Below are 7,470 nucleotides of genomic sequence, written 5' to 3' on the forward strand. Positions count from 1 at the left end.
TTACGTGTGTGTGTGAGAGAGAGAGAGAGAGAGAGAGTGTGTGTGGGCATGCGTGCATGTGTGTGTGTGTGTGTGCGAGAGAGAGAGAGAGAGAGAGAGAGAGAGAGAGAGAGAGAGAGATAAACAGACAAACATAGAGATAGAGACAAATACATAGAACTCCATATATGAGAGTGTGTGTGGGGGAAGAAGAGTGTGTGTTTGCATTAGTACATGTGTGGGTGTGTACATGCGAGAGAGAGAAAGAGAGACATTACATGTAAGATGCATTTATTTGACAATGAGCACACCTCACCATGCATCCCCCCACCATTAAAATTTAATCTAGAATTGTGTGTGTGTGTGTGTGTGTAAATTTATTTATATGTGTAATATAATACAAAACTATGAAGATATATAATATATAAGTATAAAATATATAGAGCACAAACATAAATATAATAATATATAATATATAATAAGTAAGGATATTAAATAAATATATATATTGAATCTGTATTAATATATTATAATATAATGTTATATATATAATACATAAATTTAAATAAGAAAATTATAATATATACATATATACATACATACATACATATATAATATTAAGAAAATTATAATATATACATATATACATACATACATACATACATACATATATGTGTGTGTGTGTGTGTGTGTTCATAAGAAAATTATAGACACATGCGCGCGCACACACACACACACACACACACATATAATGATATATAAATCAATATATGTATAGTAAATATATAATAGTATTTGTCAGGACTATGGTCCTACGGAAGTCGAACCCTAGCATAAGTTAATAGCTTTCAGAGTCTCGAGAGTATTATTAGTGCTAGCGGGGTTCAGGGGTTAATGACGAGTTAGGGTTTCTCGTTGGGTTTTATACCAAAACCCTGGCCTGTGTCCACACCTCCTAGCCTGGCCGCCCATCTTACTTAAGAGCCGTGCTAACTTAGATGTGTACACACATCGACCAAACCCTAACGTCCATTAACCCCTGAACCCCGCTAGCACTAATAATACTCTCGAGACTCCGAAAGCTATTAACTTATGCTAGGGTTCGACTTCCGTCCGTCCACTTGTGTAAAAATGTATGGACCGCATCCTTGTTACGATCGCGCTCCTCTCCCTTAAACACAGGCGGCTTCACGTTTTTCAACATAGCCCCTTCCTGTGTTGCAGAGGGTGCAATAGATTCTACTGTAGGATTGGGAACAAGAGGAGGCATAACTATCGGAATAGGCCCTCCACTTGCCGCCGATCCACTTGCAAAACGTGCCATAAATTCAGTAAAAAGCGTGCTCATGTTTGTGAGATTGGTATTGACATTTGTTATAGTGCGCTCAAGTGCAACTACCCTTGAAGTGAGACGCCCAAACTCTAACGTGTCTACCAAACCATAATCATCTAGTGGACTCGCACCCCCTTCGGCATCGGTCATGTTGGCATCCCGATCAGGCGCAACGGCTTGTCGCGAATCACCCACACCACCACCCCAAGGGTGTGTCTCACTAACATCATGCATATCATTCTCAAAATCGAAGTGAACATGAGATGGTTCCGCTGAGGCCATGGTATGCACGTGCTTACAAATAGAGAACGGATTACCTTCAAAAGCGAACTCCAATTGAAGCGTCGTAGAAGAATTCCTCTTGCATGCACGGAAATCGAGAAGAAATCACCACTCGAGTCGTCAATCAACACATGCATGCAAAAAAGTGTGCTGCATGTAGCATGTCGTTGAAGATCCGTCCACCAAAAACTTCCAAACTTGGAGCATAGAAAACTCCTCTCACAAATTGAAAGAAGGAAAGTTGAAGGTGAAAAGGTCACTTTCCTTGTAGTTTGTGTCACTTTCCTTGTAGTTTGTGTCCTCCCTTGAAAGAATAAGTAGAGTTCTTTTGAAGAGAAGAACAACACAAGTGAAAAGGTGAAGTGGCTAGCACACTTGCCTTGGAGCTTGAGGTGGTGGGTTCAAAACCCCACTCCTTGGATGGTGAAGCCTCCCCCTTGTGCCACTCAAGTAAGGGAGAATTCTCGCGCGCTCGCCAACGGCGCGCCAACGATCGCTCACCGATCGCCTTCTAGGACTGCCGGACTGCCTTCCGCTGTGGTGGCCGTACGGTCGACGGGTAGGCGGCGGCGTCGAGCTCGCATGACCACGAGTGGAGTGGAGGTCGAGGATAGACTGGGGATAATGGGAGGCCATAAGGTACTGCGCTTTGCTGAGTTAAGAAGTCTCCAGTTGAGTGGCCCAATCTTGAAAGTCGTGTAAGGTGCCTTGTGGAGAGAAGGTCTCTCTCAATCCATCTAGGCAAAGAGGGCTATAAGCAACTATTGTTGCAACATGTAGTTGAAGGGGTCTTGAGGTAGCCAAGCTACTAAAACCTTTGCTTGAGTGATGAGCCGTGCCACTAACTCACTTGTCTTCATAGAAAGTTGACTGAGCTCTTAAGTGATAAGGTCATAGTAGCTAGAAGGTAGCCAATAACTGTTGCCTTAGGGTAGCATAATCCAAGAAGTGGTTGGTGTGGGAAAGTAGCTATACCACTGGTTTGCACTATCTTCAAAGGTAGTTGGAAACAAGACCAATTGTGCATCATCTTAGTTGAGCCTGCAAAAGTTGAACACTATGAGAAATTGGCACTACTACACATGGTCTTTAGTATCATCTAACTTGAGCCCGTGAGAGTTGCACACTATGAGAAACCGATGCACATCCTCAGCATCTTCAATGTGTCAGCCCCTTTGATGGCGGGCAGCCCCTTTGATGGTGGGTAGCTTCACTTGCACACAATTGAGCATGGTTTTTAGAAGCTCTGGCCCTTGGGGAGCAGCCATATGGGTAGGGGAAGTAGGTGGTAGGGGAAGAGAAAGGCAACGGGGTAAAACCCTACAACTGGTTCAGAGATGGCACTGCGGATGAGGTCGGAGAGCATCGATGATGGTGGTAAGTCGGAGAACACTATGAGAAATTGGCACTACTACACATGGTCTTTAGTATCATCTAACTTGAGCCCGTGAGAGTTGCACACTATGAGAAACCGATGCACATCCTCAGCATCTTCAATGTGTCTGCCCCTTTGATGGCGGGCAGCCCCTTTGATGGTGGGTAGCTTCACTTGCACACAATTGAGCATGGTTTTTAGAAGCTCTGGCCCTTGGGGTGCAGCCATATGGGTAGGGGAAGTAGGTGGTAGGGGAAGAGAAAGGCAACGGGGTAAAACCCTACAACTGGTTCAGAGATGGCACCGCGGATGAGGTCGGAGAGCATCGATGATGGTGGTAAGTCGGTGAGGTCAAAGAGCTCCATGTGGAGAGAACTGGTGATGGTAGTTGGTGAAGTGAGAGGCTTAGAGAGCACTAGCTACAACAATAGTCACGGGGTGAGGTTGGAGATCATTGGTGATGCGACGGTCAATGAGGTTAGAGAGCTAAGAGAAGATGGCCGAGGCAAGGGACGGAGAGTGGAGACAGAGAGTGGAGGACCTGACTAGCCATCTACACTTAATTTTTTGCTACCTTACAAAATGCAATTTCTTATCATTGTGAGTGTTTCTCTATTGCTCTACTAATGCCTATTGGTTGGTGATGACAGTTTCCCGATGAGGAGGTTGGAGAGCTCATCATAGACGATGGTTGAGGGTGAGGGATGGAGTGTGGAGGACCTACCTAGCCATCTACACTTGCTTTTTGCTAACTTTATTGTCTTCTCTCGTAGAGCCATTGATCTAGCCAATGTTCCTATTGCTTATATGATTCTAGAACTGTGTAATACTATTTTTGGCAATGATAGTAAACTCCCAAGAAAAATTTATTTAAAGAACTCACTCAAGTGCAACCAAGGCTTGGTTATGAAATTGGATAACTGGTTTTCATGGGACTAAGGTTGAGTAAAGTGGCACATAGGGCAACTAAAGTAGGTGTGTGCAACCTATAGATAACCTACCTAACAAGACCTTAACATGTTGGATGTTACCAAATTCTATGAGGATTCTGATCAAAAATATGAAACTAGCAGGATCACCAAATGTAGATGGGTAAGTTTTACTCTCAAGTTTCACTGGGACAACCAGGGGATATTTGCTCATACATTATCAAACTCAAACCATTACAGTAAAGACACAAGGTGATGAGAAGCAACGAGATTGTATTATACTTCTCGACAAAGTTGCATACAATATACTTGATGAATTATGTACAACGAAAGGACTCAAAGTATAGCTTTCAATGAGCTCTCAAGACTTGATGTTACATAAGGATTGCAAGTATGACAAAAGGTACAATAACCAAAAGTTACAAATGATTTTGGCATAACCTATTTATAGGTCCTTCGATAACACGTGTACATAATGAGTTCAAGGTGTTGTCTCCTTCTTGACCACCCATTTCCAATCTATCTCTTCAATGCTACTTTCATCCTCTCATAGATTTGGCACTAACTCTGGCCTTGGCTACTCCCCCAACAATGCTTGGCCATTTCTATCTATTTGTTGTTAAGCTTTTGATTACTGTCCAACCGCAGAGGATGCAAAAAGTAAGCCTACTTCTTTCTAAAGTAAGCCTACTTCTTTCTGGATGGTATCACATGTGTATGGGAAAGTGTCCCCCCATGAGTGGTGGGCAAGTTAAGCGAGTAAGACAAGCCATAGATGTCGAGGTGTAGCCCACGTTTGGTTTTCGCTTCAAAGTCCTCTGGCTTTTTTTTCAAAAAAACATGGTGAGACCAACACCAAGACACCTACGTTGCAGTACCCACCCATAATATCTTTCACCCACGTAACAACTAAAGAACTCATTCAAGTGGAGTTAAGTGATACTCGTCGGTATGAATAAGGTTGGGTAAAGCGATATGTAGGGCAACTAAAGTGATCCCGCTGCTGTCAACCCCCCTGAACGCCATGATTTCTGATGCGCCATGAGATTGCCACCTGGCTGATCTGGTTGAATGATTTTTGACATGGCAGGAGTGGTGGCCGCCGTGATTTCTTACATTAACACATTCGTCCACCGTGATCCCGCCGCCTCCAAATCGCGATCTCGTCAAACATGGATGCCTTGATTCAAGATTGGTGCTGTCAAGGTTGATTTTTTATGATGAGTTTAAGTACTAAGTCATCCTCAAGCTTTTCCTGAGTGCGCATGAAATTCTCTATCTTGGTAATGAGCTTGTTAAGCTCGGTGGCCTCTAGTGCCTACAACCTTGATTGCGTTAGGTTAAGGAGTGGACCCTAGGAGATTTTCCTCTCTCTCTCTCTCTCTCTCTCTCTCTCTCTCTCTCTCTCTCCCCCCACCCTTTATTTCCTTCTCATTTGACATTAGCCAAATTTGATATTACTGTTTGGTGCTACTCAAAAGTCTACAACCTTGATTGCATTAGGTTTAGGAGTGGACCCTAGGAGATTTTCCTCTCTCTCTCTCTCTCTCTCTCTCTCTCTCTCTCTCCACCCTTTATTTCCTTCCCATTTGACATTAGCCAAATTTGATATTACTGTTTGGTGCTACTCAAAAGTTAAACAAGGATTTAATCCTGAGATTATGCCTATTAGGGTGAGTTTACAGTGCAACTGAGTCTTGTGATTTCCCATACGCGTGTGTATATACAAGCCATGGTTTTGAACTAGAATTTTGTAGGAAAGTTCATGGGAGTGAAGAGTGACTATATAGACATCATATAGGGCTTGGGCTCGTGGGCTCGTGGGCTCGTGGGCTTGTGTAGGAGTTCCTCTCTCTCTCTCTTCTTCTCTCTCATCATACCCTTACTCTTTCTTTCCTCTTCTATTGGTTGCCTTTTTCTCCTTGATTCTCCTTCACCCTCTTGGCCTTAGAGGGGTAGAAATTTAGCCCATTTCTTCTAAGCGAGCTTTTATCAAAGAGATAGTCAATTTTGTTAAAAAGATAGCCAAGAAGAGGTTTGAGAGTTTTTTTTAAAAGGGATCCAAGATCCAAATTCTTTGACTCCCTAGGAGCTTCAAAAAGGGGTAACAAGCTATGCTAAAAGGATCTCTATTGTGGCTCCAAGGAAAGATTGAAGGAGATGATCCCTTGGGTAGGGGACTTGATTAGACCTGACAACCTTGGAGGCACAAACGACTAGTGAGGTGAATTTGCAATTGGAGCACTAGACAAACTGAAAGCTCTCGTCGGATCCTTGCTCATGTCCCTTCTACTTTTCTTCTTCGTGTCTCCTTCTCTTGTTTTCAAATCTTATAAAAGTGGTTTTTTATCAAGTGTTGGTTATTTTTTGCCTTTCTTTCAAAAACAAAACAAACCAACAAAGTTATAAAAAAAGAAAAGGAAAAAAACCCTAAAAATATAAAAACAATATTAAATCCACAAAAACCCCAAACAAATTAGAAAACATAAAAAATACAAACAAAATACAAAATCCAAAATTCAAAAAACAAGAAGTCAATTGGTGTGTGATTAGCTTAGTATGTAAGCACTTTAGCAAGCATCATTATGACAAATTTGTTGGGTGTAAACACCTTAATCTTTGGGCCGAATCCCACAGAACATTGTGGCCTATGCCTCTGATTTAGGTGCCAATTCCCTCAACCATTCCGTGGACCATCGCACATATGCCAATGACTACTGCAATGGGTTTTAGACCCTTAGTTCCACCAGTCCCTCTAGGATTTGGTCCCTTGCCTAGTAGGTTTGCAATTCCAAATCCATTGTTAGTACTAGGTGACACTACGCAAGCTATTCGATCCCTGAATGCACAAACGATAGAGATGTTGAATAGTTTAGGAAGGGGGGTCGCACATGGGTTGAAGGATGTTCTAAGCCAAGAAGGTGCTATGCATAGCTCAAGGGATCCCTTAAACCTGTTGCCTGGGAAATAAATTTGATGGTTCCATGGACCCATATGAGTTCATGCAAGTGTTTGAACCGCGTTGTGATGCTTTTGGAGCTATTGTGACTGCTTGTCTAGGGTTCAAGCTTTCACATTATTCTTAATGGGCAAAGCCAATCGATGGTTTACCACACTTTGGTTTGAGATCAAAGTCAACTTTAGAACTTTGTAGGTAGCTTTCATTTATCGGTTCTCAAAAGAAGGTCACTAGTTGTGTGCATCACACATGAACTTTACTCAATTGAGTGGAAAATTGACGAAACCATATGAGATTTTATCCTTAGGATAAAAACTCTAGATTTATGGTGTGAACCATGGGAAAAATTGAATGACGCTCAATTAAAACGATGTTTTATGACGGGACTAAAGAAAAATGCCTGCACAATTTGATCTTTGTATTAAATCCTGAGACCTTTGACCAATGTTGCAAAGAGGCTATCCAATTAGATGACAACATGTTGGATGATGACCTAGATGTGGGGAATCCCTCAACCAAACTAAGGGTTGTTAAAACAAATTGATTTTGGAGCTCACCACTCAACAACTTTACACCACCTTGATGGGAAGAGAAACATAGGATGAAAAAGGGG

The sequence above is a fragment of the Cibotium barometz genome, chromosome 9, assembly GCF_041138505.1.
Source record: "Cibotium barometz isolate CiBa-2024 chromosome 9, ASM4113850v1, whole genome shotgun sequence".
NCBI lineage: Eukaryota > Viridiplantae > Streptophyta > Polypodiopsida > Cyatheales > Cibotiaceae > Cibotium > Cibotium barometz.